The sequence below is a fragment of the Drosophila sechellia genome, unplaced genomic scaffold (assembly GCF_004382195.2).
Source record: "Drosophila sechellia strain sech25 unplaced genomic scaffold, ASM438219v1 U_266, whole genome shotgun sequence".
Taxonomy (NCBI): Eukaryota; Metazoa; Arthropoda; class Insecta; order Diptera; family Drosophilidae; genus Drosophila; species Drosophila sechellia.
The window spans coordinates 5,105-20,403 of record NW_022611208.1 but is presented as its reverse complement, the minus strand read 5'-3'; the positions used below and the strand labels follow the sequence as shown (position 1 = coordinate 20,403).

General features: G+C 42.4%; 1 non-coding gene and 2 pseudogenes across 1 annotated transcript; all 3 read right to left on the bottom strand.

The window, feature by feature from the left end:
• Positions 1-1,335: 1,335 nt before the first annotated feature.
• LOC116802991 lies at positions 1,336-10,735 on the bottom strand (annotated as a pseudogene).
• A 419-nt stretch (positions 10,736-11,154) lies between these two features.
• On the bottom strand, positions 11,155-11,307 carry LOC116802988 (annotated as a pseudogene).
• A 687-nt stretch (positions 11,308-11,994) lies between these two features.
• LOC116802989 lies at positions 11,995-13,985 on the bottom strand. The gene has a single exon (XR_004363296.1). It is a non-coding gene; the product is annotated as a small subunit ribosomal RNA (ribosomal RNA).
• Between the last annotated feature and the right edge of the window lie 1,314 nt (positions 13,986-15,299).

The following is a 15,299-nucleotide window of genomic DNA, read 5'->3' as shown; positions in this document are numbered from 1 at the left end:
TATCATATGCGTCACTAAATTGATGACGAGGTGTTTGGCAACTTGATACAATTCTTTAAGTCTTTATATCAAAAATTATATAATAAGGACAATATCATATGCGTCACTAAATTGATGACGAGGTGTTTGGCAACTTGACACAATCCATTAAAGTCTTTATATTAATTATATGATAGGGACAATATCATATGCGTCACTAAATTGATGACGAGGTGTTTGGCAACTTGATACAATTCTTTAAAGTCTATATATCAAAATTATATGATAGGGACAATATCATATGCGTCACTAAATTGATGACGAGGTGTTTGGCAACTTGACACAATTCATTAAAGTCTGTATATTAATTATATGATAGGGACAATATCATATGCGTCACTAAATTGATGACGAGGTGTTTGGCAACTTGATACAATTCTTTAAAGTCTTTATATCAAAAATTATATGATAAGGACAATATCATATGCGTCACTAAATTGATGACGAGGTGTTTGGCAACTTGACACAATCCATTAAAGTCTTTATATTAATTATATGATAGGGACAATATCATATGCGTCACTAAATTGATGACGAGGTGTTTGGCAACTTGATACAATTCTTTAAAGTCTTTATATCAAAATTATATGATAAGGACAATATCATATGCGTCACTAAATTGATGACGAGGTGTTTGGCAACTTGACACAATTCATTAAAGTCTTTATATTAATTATATGATAGGGACAATATCATATGCGTCACTAAATTGATGACGAGGTGTTTGGCAACTTGACACAATCCATTAAAGTCTTTATATTAATTATATGATAGGGACAATATCATATGCGTCACTAAATTGATGACGAGGTGTTTGGCAACTTGATTCAATTCTTTAAAGTCTTTATATCAAAAATTATATGATAAGGACAATATCATATGCGTCACTAAATTGATGACGAGGTGTTTGGCAACTTGACACAATTCATTAAAGTCTGTATATTAATTATATGATAGGGACAATATCATATGCGTCACTAAATTGATGACGAGGTGTTTGGCAACTTGATACAATTCTTTAAAGTCTTTATATCAAAAATTATATGATAGGGACAATATCATATGCGTCACTAAATTGATGACGAGGTGTTTGGCAACTTGAACAATTCATTAAAGTCTTTATATTAATTATATGATAGGGACAATATCATATGCGTCACTAAATTGATGACGAGGTGTTTGGCAACTTGACACAATCCATTAAGTCTTTATATTAATTATATGATAGGGACAATATCATATGCGTCACTAAATTGATGACGAGGTGTTTGGCTACAGGAAAAAATCATTTATTTATCGAATCATCAAGCAAAGGATAAGCTTCAGTGGATCGCAGTATGGCAGCTGCTCACCACTTACAACACCTTGCCTGTTACAAAAGTCGTTTACAATTGATTCTAGGCTTTGTCATTGTATTAAATAATGCTTTTATATGTAACTAGCGCGGCATCAGGTGATCGAAGATCCTCCTAATTTACTATGTTACAAATTACATTGGCATCACATCCATTGTCGTTTATAAAATAAATTATAAACTTTAAATGGTTTAGAAGCCATACAATGCAAATTGCCCCTTATTTATCATTGCAGTCCAGCACGGATACGACCTTAGAGGCGTTCAGGCATAATCCAACGGACGTAGCGTCATACCACTGTTCGCTCGAACAAGTATTGTGCCATTGGTCCGTACCTGCGGTTCCTCTCGTACTACGCAGGAATGCTGTCGCAACAACGTTTTGTCATTAGTAGGGTAAAACTAACCTGTCTCACGACGGTCTAAACCCAGCTCACGTTCCCTTGCATGGGTGAACAATCCAACGCTTGGTGAATTTTGCTTCACAATGATAGGAAGAGCCGACATCGAAGGATCAAAAAGCGACGTCGCTATGAACGCTTGGCCGCCACAAGCCAGTTATCCCTATGGTAACTTTTCTGACACCTCTTGTTAAAAACTCTTTAAACCAAAAGGATCGATAGGCCGAGCTTTTGCTGTCCCTGTGTGTACTGAACACCGAGATCAAGTCAGCATTTGCCTTTTGCTCTATGTGTGGTTTCTGTCCGCACTGAGCTGGCCTTGGACACCTCCGTTATTATTTGAGAGATGTACCGCCCCAGTCAAACTCCCTACCTGGCAATGTCCTTGAATTGGATCATACCTGAGTAATTGGAGTTATACCAAATTTTCAAATCAAAAATACATAAATGCATCGTTTTATTAAAGAATTTGTTTGCGATTATATAACAAACTCGTGATACTTTGATCAAGAAGCTTGCATCAAAACCCAATACCATAAGATATAATAAATATATCCGTATAATGGCTAGGAAATGATACACGTTCCATTTAATCAAGTAAGTAGGAAACAATAAGAGTAGTGGTATTTCATTGACGATACCAACCGAGGTCTAATATCTCCCACTTATTCTACACCTCTTATGTCTCCTTACACTGCCAGATTAGAGTCAAGCTCAAAAGGGTCTTCTTTCCCCGCTAATTATTCCAAGCCCGTTCCTTGGCTGTGGTTTCGCTAGATAGTAGATAGGGACAGTGACTTTCGGACCTCTCCGAACTTGTTTTACGTGGCGTGTTCCACACGAAGGGATTACAACCACGACACCCTGAAACCCACAAGTGGTGCATGTATCAACATGGTGCATGAGTCTGGATACGCCAGACAAACGTCCCGGACTGGAAGCTATAGCTATGTACATAGCGACCACCCCGGTAGCAATTCGAGTACTTGCTTGCCGGGCAAGCACTCCCCCTTGCTGAGGAGCGAGATCTACCTAAAATCTCTACTGATCTCTGGGTCACAGCACCCGAGTTTTGCGCAACTAGCACGTAACTCAAACGTCGAACACGAAGGCTCTACCGCGATATGGGTATCAACCACAGCCACCACGATACTCCCACCAGGGGGCCTACCTCAATGTGCTGTCTTGGAGCAGCACAACCCGTGTACCGAAAGAGAGGCTCGGTGGGCCTCCTCCTTTTGCTCCGACAAGCATGGTTAGAGAACCAGTCGCTATATTAGTCGCCTCTTACGACAAGCAATAGCGGGCTGTGGAAGTATTCTCGCCCGCTAACCACACGGCGAAGTTTTGGGCTAATACCCCTCCTCCTACGGAACACCTCGTCCGCAAACGCTGCCAGCCGTTGAATCCTCTGCTGATCTTCCAGGATTCTATTGAAGGTCCAGTTTTCGCCAAGGCGCTGCACTCCAAGTCCATCGAGGTTTCGCAAATCTGCATATAGAGGACAAGCGCACAATATGTGCATCCAGTCCTCATATGGATCACCACAAGCGCAAGCAGTGGTATCGCTGAGGGCTCTCCCTTGCAAAAATGCGTTAAACGACCCGTGACCTGTCAGCAGGAAAGACGTCCTCATCGAGAATCCAAAGCTTGGATCTCGATAGGCGAGAGTGACGTATGGGATGAACTTGTGCGTCACCCGTCCTGTTCGCTGTCGTCATCCCATCTGTTTTGCCAATTCTGCAGCAAGCACTCCTCTAGGCGAGTCTTCCTCTGCTTCCAGCTTAGACACGTAGTGTCCTCGCCGTATAGCCAGTCGTTCTCCTCCAGCGGGTATCCACGCTTCAGCTTGTACTTGACCGCTAAAAACTTAGCAGCCAAGTCAGCGGGGGAGCTCCGCCAAGTACCTGCAGTGCCACTGTGGACACTGTTCGGCATACCGAAAGGCATCCAAGCAGGATTAGCCTCTGGCAGGAGGCTAGTCGTCTCCGGGCGGCTACCTGTTCGGCGGTGTCATACCATACCGGGGCACCAAACAGCACACAAGGTGCCATGAGTCCGTCATATATGGTCCGCCTGGCTCGAGACTGAAGCCCCAGTCGGCTCGAAGCACACGCGCCAATGCTCCAACGACTCCGGTCATCCGCTGGCGAAGCGAAGCTATGTGCGTGAGGAATTTCATTCCTTCACTGACCGTGATGCCAAGGTACCGACAGCTACGCACATACGGAAGGTTCGCTCCAGCAAACCTCACCGTAGGCGCACGTCTCAAGGCACCTTTCAGCAGCATTATTACCGTCTTGCTGGTCGAGACGGTAACGCCAACTTCCGCTCCCCACGCTTCTACGATGGACATCAGCTCTGCACCTTTTTCCTCTAGCTCAGCTCGGGAATTTCCCTCGACGAGAAGCAGCAAGTCATCCGCGTATGCACTCAGCTGGCAATACGGCTGGAGACGCTGAAGCAGTACATCCATCAGTATGTCCCAGATAAATGGGCCACTGATTGACCCCTGCGGGCAGCCTCTAGTTACCGGTACATCCACAGTACCGGAACTGCTTCGGATCACTGCTCTTCGGCCGGAGAAAAAGCTCTGCCACAAGCCCATCTCCCGGCATCCCAAGTCGGCTAGTCGGCGGAGTGCAGCACTCCATTCGACGTTGTCGAATGCTCCTTTGAAGTCCACGAATGTGCCGAGCACGTATTGCGCCGGGCTGGCACAAACACTGCTCTTCACGTGCCTCCAAGCATCCTCCACACATCGTCCTTGGCGAAATCCAAATTGCCATCTGCAGCCTTCCGGAAGAACTTCTCTCACACGATTCACCATGATGGCCTCGAGCACCTTACCAAAGACTGGTAGCAAGCATATTCCTCTATATGAGGAGGGCTCACATTTGTCCTTATCTGGCCCTTTGAGCAGCGAGACAACTCGTGGGCACTTCCACTCAGCGGGAAAGTATCCTAATCGGATGCATCGGGAAAACAACGATGCAAGGTGCTCGGGTATGGCGCGCCAGACTGCCTTGCAGATAGTGCCATTAATGCCGTCCAAGCCGGGAGAGCGCCTGCTCTTCAACCGGGCAACACATGCATCAACCTCGAATACTTCGAGGGCCGGTGGGACTTCCTCCGCGATGGCAGTCGGTGCTTCGGACTCCGCAACTGGGAAGAAATTGCGGAGGAGCACTCGTGCACAGTCACCCCAATCGGTGATCATCTCGCCATTCACGCGGAGGCACCCAATCTCCGTGCACTTCCTGCGGCCTCGGCAAATCTTATAGACGCGCCCCCATGGGTCGTCGGCATGATCTCCCACGAAGCGTTTCCACTCATCCATTTTCGCCCTCCAAATGAGCTTCTTGTAGTTGGCTGAGGCCCGCCTCAGGTCGACCAATACACGCTCTATTGCGGCATCATCATCATGACGCCTTCCATTTTGAAGTAGGCGACGAAGTCTCCGGACTTCGCGCCTTGCATCACAGAGGTCGGCAGTCCACCAACGTGCTCTCCTGCTGGGCAATCGGATGGACTTTCTTCCCAGCGCAATATCACATACATTATGTACTATACTGCGCAGGGTCGAAACTTGCTGGTCCAACGGCGACTCTGAGAAGTTTTCCGGAAGTTCGGCTGCTCTACTCACCATTTCCTCCTTGAACAATCGCCAACGTGCATTGGAGAAGTTCCAGGACGGCACAGGAGCTATGCTCTCAACTGCGCGCGCGGTAGTTGGTTCGGCCACAACAGTAATGATGTTGTGGTCACTCAATTCCCACTCGTCCACTCTCCACTCATATGTGGCCCACATAGATGCTGCCTCATTGACGATTGTCACGTCGATATCGCTTGTAGCTCTGTAATTATCGAACGTGTACACCTCTGTTGACTGGTTTAGGGCGGCGACTCTTGCCTCCAGCATCCACTCTGACAGCAGCTCACCCCGTCTGTAGTTAGCTTGCCCCTCGGCATGACGAGAGAGTTTGCTAAGCCACATGGGGGACACTGCATTCGCGTCGAGGCCCAGGATTGCGGGGGTTCTGCTGGCCTGCAGCAGGACCGCATCCATGTACCGGATGTACGGTTCCAGAGGTGCATCATACTGGCAGTATGCGGCGCAAAGGAAGATTGAGCCAAAACTCCCTTTCACGACCAGACATACGCCATAATCTGTGGTGAGGGTCTCCACTGGCATACAGATGGCTTCCTGGTGATCCACTAGGATGGCTGCCTTCCCTCGCCGATCGATGAAAATTCTCATTCCTTCAGGCAGCACATCCATTCCGTCCCCGTCGAGATACGGCTCCTGCACCAGCGCGAACATAGACTCCGATCTCCTGAGTCGGACTCCGAGCTCGATGGTCGCAGCTCGGCCTCGGCCACAGTTCGCTTGGATGAAGCTAAACATTAGTGTCTAGCTTGCACCCTCGCCAGCAACGCCCCGTATATCGGGCAAACGCTCCGAGAGCATGTAATGCCCCGAGGGTTGCCCTCTGTGGCGGCAGTTCCGGCAGTCCACCGGGTTTTGGCACTTTGCCGCAGTGTGGCCTTGTTGCCCGCACTGGCGACAGACACTATCCTTCTGCCGGCATTCGCTGACCTTGTGGTCGAAACCCACACATCTGTGGCAGGCGTATGTGCGGACCTGTGACCGGCATCGGAATGAGAACCACTTGATGTAGACACGACCTACATCAAGCTTCGCCATCGCCCGGTCGTCAACCTCCAGCGTCACATTTACTGTGGCGCCGTCAGCTACCGACCACGCCTTGGTCACCAGGTGCACTGACTTCTTAAACTGGGCCAGATTCATTTCGCTGTCGAAGTTGTTTTCGTGGAGCTCCTTCATAAACTCCTCAGGGCCGATAGCTGTGTCGACGTCATATACGACGACCTTCGGCTTCTCGGCCGCATTCCGTGCCACATTTAGGCCAACCTCGGCGAATCTTTTTGAAGCGACCACCTTCTGCAGCTCTCCCACCGAAGGAGTGCGAATGATCGCACCACCACCTCGACGGAGCTCACGGACCTCGTGTACTCTGACTCCGAGAGAGGGTGCAACCATCGTTCGCACCTTTTCCGCTATGTCTTTCCCCGATAGCGCAGGGTCGTCGCACTTCACCACCGCTGACCACGTCTCGCGGACCTTGGTAGTCCGCGGGGCAGCGATGGGTGCAACCTGCTGCATCTGGGGAGCATTGGCGGCCGTATTTTTCAACAGATTCAACGACGGCGCGGCGGTGGCGGCATAGCAAGCCGCGTCTCCAGCTCTCCGCACCGGAGCATTAGCGCCAACACCAGCTCATCGTAGCGGCTGATAGCATATGAGAGCTCTTCCGTGTCCACTTCTCCTAGTCTGCGGAAGCTGCTTCTCACCATGCGCTGTGTGGCCGACAGCTCTGCCATCATGGCTGCTTGCCCAGCACGGGCGGCAGCGGTGGCGGCAGTGGCAGTGGTGGCAACAATTTTAGCAGCAGTGAAAACGGCGGAGGCAGCAGTGTGGTCGGCAGCAGGGCAGCAGTAGGATCAGCAGCGGTGGCAGCAGCGTGGGGGGGGGCAGCATCAATGGCAGCGTTCTCCGTAGCCGCCCGGGCGTCCTCCAGCGACGAAAACGGCTCCTCCAGTACCCCAACGGGTTCTGGCACTCCATTCGATGCCAGGGCAACCAATTTCGCCTGCGTTGGCGCCGAGCTCTTAGATGCCAGATGGCTTCTGCGCCTGCCTCGTCTGGACTTCATCGAGGCACTACTTCCGCTCAAGGCACTCGCGCTGCTGTCGCTCTCCATCGGCATAAATACGATGGTGGCTCCACCTACCGTCGACGCCAGCAACCGTATGCTCGTTTACTCGCTGACAAAAGGTAGTTGCTCTGGAACTCGAGCTCCACCTATCGGTAGAGTCTGGTAGCACTAAAACTCTCCCTAGACACAAACCTTAGCAGTGACTCCCACCAATAAGCTTTGTGACAGCTGATCAAAAAGCTTACTCGAAAAACTTACTCGTAAGTTCGCCTTCAGCACGTGCTAAGTGGAAAATTCCCAACAATTAATTGTTAATTACTTCCAAACCGCTTGTTTATAACACACGAAAATTAGCACACGACTTTCGCGGAGCACTAATTCACCGATTTTATTACTTTCCAAACACGGAAAACCAAGTTCTTCGCAATCTGTACACGAGCGCAACGAAAACACGTCCGTCGTTAATCCATTCATGCGCGTCACTGATAGATAGGGACAGTAGGAATCTCGTTAATCCATTCATGCGCGTCACTAATTAGATGACGAGGCATTTGGCTACCTTAAGAGAGTCATAGTTACTCCCGCCGTTGACCCGCGCTTACTTGAATTTCTTCACTTTGACATTCAGAGCACTGGGCAGAAATCACATTGTGTCAACACCCGCTAGGGCCATCACAATGCTTTGTTTTAATTAGACAGTCGGATTCCCCAAGTCCGTGCCAGTTCTGAATTGATTGTTAATTGATAATCGTTATAATTGATAAGAACTAATTGGTTTAACCCAAATAGTATTCTTAAAAATTTTAGCAAGAAAGTTCCACAATTGGCTACGTAACTAAACTATCCGGGGAACAAGTAACTAACATAAATGCTAGAAACTCTATTTACCCAGAACGAGCACATAAACCATGTTATTGTTTCCCAATCAAGCCCGACTATCTCAATCTTCAGAGCCAATCCTTATCCCGAAGTTACGGATCTAATTTGCCGACTTCCCTTACCTACATTATTCTATCGACTAGAGACTCTTCACCTTGGAGACCAGCTGCGGATATTGGTACGGCCTGTTGAGAAGTTTGCGTGTCCCCACCATAAATTTTCAAGGTCCGAGGAGAAAATATCGACACAACAGTATATGTCATGCTCTTCTAGCCCATCTACCATATCTCTCTGCGAAAGACTTCCATGGTAGTACGGCTATAAAACAGAAAAGAAAACTCTTCCGATATCTCTCGACGGCTTCTTTATGGTCGTTCCTGTTGCCAGGATGAGCACGAGGCCCATATTTAATAACAAACGGATACTCAACAGGTTACGGAATTGGAACCGTATTCCCTTTCGTTCAAAATTATTCAAGTGTATTATATTCGCTTTGTTTATATAGTTAGGCATTTTTGTTTTACTTGAAAATTTTCGGCTTTCGCCTTGAACTTAGGACCGACTAACTCGTGATCAACCACTGTTCACACGAAACCCTTCTCCACTTCAGTCCTCCAAGGTCTCATTCGATTATTTGCTACTACCACCAAGATCTGTACCAATGGCAGCTCCATGCAGGCTTACGCCAAACACTTCTACGCATACCATTGTACCTTCCTACTCACTAAAGTTTCAAAATTTATATCACAAGTAATATAAATCATCTACTTTAGCGGTAATGTATAGGTATACAACTTAAGCGCCATCCATTTTAAGGGCTAGTTGCTTCGGCAGGTGAGTTGTTACACACTCCTTAGCGGATTTCGACTTCCATGATCACCGTCCTGCTGTTTTAAGCAACCAACGCCTTTCATGGTATCTGCATGAGTTGTTAATTTGGGCACCGTAACATTACGTTTGGTTCATCCCACAGCGCCAGTTCTGCTTACCAAAAGTGGCCCACTGGGCACATTATATCATAACCTTGAACTTCATATCAAGAAAGTTAAGGTTCTTACCCATTTAAAGTTTGAGAATAGGTTAAGATCGTTTCGACCCTAAGGCCTCTAATCATTCGCTTTACCAGATAAGATTATTTTATATAATATTAAAATGCACCAGCTATCCTGAGGGAAACTTCGGAAGGAACCAGCTACTAGATGGTTCGATTGGTCTTTCGCCCCTATACTCAATTCTGACAATCGATTTGCACGTCAGAACTGTTTCGGTCTTCCATCAGGGTTTCCCCTGACTTCAACCTGATCAAGTATAGTTCACCATCTTTCGGGTCACAGCATATATGCTCAAGGTACGTTCCAGTTAGAGGCATAAATAATATAAATATACATTATACATAACTATATAGAACGCCCCGGATTGTGTTAATTAGCTATAAATAGCTAAAAAACTAATCCCATTATTAGTCAAGTTAATTACGCTATTAGGTTTACATCCCAATAACTTGCACATATGTTAGACTCCTTGGTCCGTGTTTCAAGACGGGTCCCGAAGGTATCCTGAATCTTTCGCATTGTTAATCATACAAGAGCATATAATAAACACAAAAATCAATGATAATTATGCCATTATATAATTCCGAAAAATTAACGCTCTGTAATAATATAAATCTATCAGCACTTTATCAAATTAATAACATTTATTCTGTGTTAAAATGCAAGCAATTTAATTGGAATAAACTATAAGTTATATTTTATGATAAATTTGGGATATGCTAATAGATTACAATGTCCTTATATGGAAAAAATGCACATTATTCTTAATAATATTATTTAAATATTACATTTTAATGATGAATTTTCCATAACGGATATTCAGGTTCATCGGGCTTAACCTCTAAGCAGTTTCACGTACTGTTTAACTCTCTATTCAGAGTTCTTTTCAACTTTCCCTCACGGTACTTGTTTACTATCGGTCTCATGGTTATATTTAGTTTTAGATGGAGTTTACCACCCACTTAGTGCTGCACTATCAAGCAACACGACTCTTTGGAAACATCATCTAGCAATCATTAACGTTATACGGGCCTGGCACCCTCTATGGGTAAATGGCCTCATTTAAGAAGGACTTAAATCATTAATTTCTCATACTAGAATATTGACGCTCCATACACTGCATCTCACATTTGCCATATAGACAAAGTGACTTAGTGCTGAACTGTTTTCTTTTCGCTCGCCGCTACTAAGAAAATCCTTGTTAGTTTCTTTTCCTCCCCTAATTAATATGCTTAAATTCAGGGGGTAGTCCCATATGAGTTGAGGTTGTATATATAACTATATTTTGCCATAAATTCTTTATATATAAATGATAAAACAATCAATTAAATTCGTTATAAATAGTTCCAATAGTTCTTGTAAGCAAAGTCATTTTTATCCATTTAACGAACCAACGAAGAATAATAACAAAACCAAGATTTTTCTTTTTCCGAATCATTAATAAGAGACAATTCTAGATGAAAAATATTTCAATTTTTTATGCTAGACATTTCTCAGTATTATTTGATTGAAAAAGAAAATATTTCTCTTCGTTTTTCACATTCAAATGTGAGATAATGTTTTTCATTTCTTTTTTAATATTATGAATAAAATCATTATTTAATCCAATAATATACCATATGCTTATAAAAAATTTATAAACAACTTAATTAGCATAGTCTTACAACCTCAACCATATGTAGTCCAAGCAGCACTATAAAATTAATTAAAGTACATAACAGCATGGACTGCGATATGCGTTCAAAATGTCGATGTTCATGTGTCCTGCAGTTCACACGATGACGCACAGTTTGCTGCGTTCTTCATCGACCCATGAGCCGAGTGATCCACCGCTTAGAGTTTTATAATTCAATTTTATATAATGTCAATATTGTTTTTATTGAAAGAAATTAAAAATACACCATTTTACTGGCATATATCAATTCCTTCAATAAATTTATTTTTATACCTAAAATAAATGTTGCGAAATGTCTTAGTTTCATATAAGCATTATGTATCATAATAATCTGGTTATGGTTTGCTATTTTGGGTGACACATACTGCAAAATTTATATAAAACATTAACCTGATGGATGACAGGTACAAACATTGTATATTTTAGGTTGTTGCATTAGCCAACGTATGCTCATAACATAGATGAACAATACATATTCGCAACGCGTGTATATTATGGTCCATATACACACACACTTATTTTGATTACCACACATTCAAAATTATTTTTATTTTAATTCGACTTCTACTTTCGAATTTAGTTTAGTTTCTTCGATTTCCATTTTCGAGAATTTGTTTTTATAGGAAACGCCGTTGTTGTAGTAAGTACTGCCACAAATACGCACAGCAACATTAATAATGTTAAAGTCTTTTTATGAGGTTGCCAAGCCCCACATATAAAATAAAAGCCATCTTCATTTTATTTTGACTTTAACTTTTGATTCCGTGGAATCATTTTGTAATATTTTTATTTTGGTAAATTGTATTTATTTGTATTATAACAAATATTTATTAACGATAAGGATATTATACAATAATGATCCTTCCGCAGGTTCACCTACGGAAACCTTGTTACGACTTTTACTTCCTCTAAATAATCAAGTTCGGTCAACTTTTGCGAAACAACCGTAACACGCAAGGCGTCACAGTGATCACGTCCGGAGACCTCACTAAATAATTCAATCGGTAGTAGCGACGGGCGGTGTGTACAAAGGGCAGGGACGTAATCAATGCGAGTTAATGACTCACACTTACTGGGAATTCCAAGTTCATGTGAACAGTTTCAGTTCACAATCCCAAGCATGAAAGTGGTTCAGCGGTTTACCCGGACCTCTCGGTCTAGGAAATACACGTTGATACTTTCATTGTAGCGCGCGTGCAGCCCAGGACATCTAAGGGCATCACAGACCTGTTATTGCTCAATCTCATTATTGCTAGACGCAATTTGTCCATTTAAGAAGCTAGTGTCCTTATAATGGGACAAACCAACAGGTACGGCTCCACTTACATAAACACATTCAAACACAATAAACATTTTACTGCCACCATGAATGAAGGCTACATAAGCTTCAGCACCATAATCCTGAAGATATCTATTTAATATATTTGAGTCTCGTTCGTTATCGGAATTAACCAGACAAATCACTCCACGAACTAAGAACGGCCATGCACCACCACCCATAGATTCGAGAAAGAGCTATCAATCTGTCTTACACACTTATGTTCGGACCTGGTAAGTTTTCCCGTGTTGAGTCAAATTAAGCCGCAGGCTCCACTCCTGGTGGTGCCCTTCCGTCAATTCCTTTAAGTTTCAGCTTTGCAACCATACTTCCCCCGGAGCCCAAAAGCTTTGGTTTCCCGGGAAGCGACTGAGAGAGCCATAAAAGTAGCTACACCCAATTGCTAGCTGGCATCGTTTATGGTTAGAACTAGGGCGGTATCTGATCGCCTTCGAACCTCTAACTTTCGTTCTTGATTAATGAAACATCTTTGGCAAATGCTTTCGCTTAAGTTAGTCTTACGACGGTCCAAGAATTTCACCTCTCGCGTCGTAATACTAATGCCCCAAACTGCTTCTATTAATCATTACCTCTTGATCTGAAAACCAATGAAAGCAGAACAGAGGTCTTATTTCATTATCCCATGCACAGAATATTCAGGCATTTGAAGCCTGCTTTAAGCACTCTAATTTGTTCAAAGTAATAGTACGGCCCACAATAACACTCGTTTAAGAGCACTAGTGCAGGTTTTTAAATAGGAGGAACATATGAAAAAATACAAGTATTTAATCACATATAAGAACTCCACCGGTAATACGCTTACATACATAAAGGTATAGTACTAACCACAATTGTAAGTTGTACTACCCGTATGAAGCACAAGTTCAACTACGAACGTTTTAACCGCAACAACTTTAATATACGCTATTGGAGCTGGAATTACCGCGGCTGCTGGCACCAGACTTGCCTCCAATTGGTCCTTGTTAAAGGATTTAAAGTGTACTCATTCCAATTACAGGGCCTCGGATATGAGTCCTGTATTGTTATTTTTCGTCACTACCTCCCCGAGCTGGGAGTGGGTAATTTACGCGCCTGCTGCCTTCCTTAGATGTGGTAGCCGTTTCTCAGGCTCCCTCTCCGGAATCGAACCCTGATTCCCCGTTACCCGTTGCAACCATGGTAGTCCTAGATACTACCATCAAAAGTTGATAGGGCAGACATTTGAAAGATCTGTCGTCGGTACAAGACCATACGATCTGCATGTTATCTAGAGTTCAACCAATATAACGATCTTGCGATCGCTTGGTTTTAGCCTAATAAAAGCACATGTCCCATAAGGTTCATGTTTTAATTGCATGTATTAGCTCTAGAATTACCACAGTTATCCAAGTAACTGTTAACGATCTAAGGAACCATAACTGATATAATGAGCCTTTTGCGGTTTCACTTTTAATTCGTGTGTACTTAGACATGCATGGCTTAATCTTTGAGACAAGCATATAACTACTGGCAGGATCAACCAGAATAATGTTTTTCCTTCATATTCCATTCATATTTTTTGAATCGAAATAAGCAATATAATAGATATATAGATTTTTCACTTTATATAATTCCATGATTTTTATTATATTGAATAAAATTCAATATTTCGCCTTTGGGTAAAATTTTAAATATATAAATATAAGTAAAAAATCTATTCGATTACGGCCATTTTTATATAGCATTCGTAATCCATATTTTCATTTTTAATTTATACTTGTTTTACCAATATAACAAGAATTTCATATAATTATTGTAATATATATGTTTCTATAATTTTATCTTTTTATATATACATATTTCATTATAAAATATCATTTTATTTCCAACATACATAATTATTGTATCCACACATGTACAATTTTTGTTTAACCAATATAAATATTAAGTTAAATCATTTGCATTTTGAAGATAAATTTAAAATTTATCTCTTTTCATATATCTCTCTGGTAATATATAACATAAAACCAAGCGCATATGATAATATTTCCACATTTAATATATAATTTTATATTTCTTTCATAAGAATCCATATTTGTATTATACCGTAACGATATAATAATCCAACTATACGGCAGGTAATAAATTAATATTTGCCTGCCTCCAAAATTAACGATAATATATGGAAACGATTTGTTATTCTATATATAATAGAAACTTGACTTTTGTTTCAACGATATTATCTAAAAAGCGTATATTCCTATTATCCGCGGAGCCAGTCCCGTGTTCTATAGAACTGAGAAACAAATTTGTACGGATAATAATATACTTTATTTTATGTAACCAATATAAACATAATCCGAAATAAATATTTCGAATAATGCGGGAGGTCGGCAACCACTGCTACCTATAGTAGTTTTTGAACCGCTGTCCTCAAAGCGGGTATTTTCATTCCGTTTGCCACCCAACATACGGTCTATTCTCTTATATATTAAGAGATTATAGGAACATTTCATTTTTTTTTCCATTATTCATATATAATATGATTATTTTTTTTTTATACATATAATAAATATTAATTTTTATATGTTTATTATTTAATTTACTCATATAATTGCCAAATTCATATGAATACATAAGTTTTGAACAATATGAGAGGTCGGCAACCACTGCCTACCTATAGTAGTTTTTGAACCCTCTGTCGTAATTCCGGTCGTTTACACTACTATACCCTCTCACTATAATGGCTTTTCTCTATAATACTAAGAGAATATGGGAATATCTCAGCATTTTTTCCCATATACATATAATAATTAACCATTTTCATATGTATATTATTTAATTTAATCATATAATTGCAA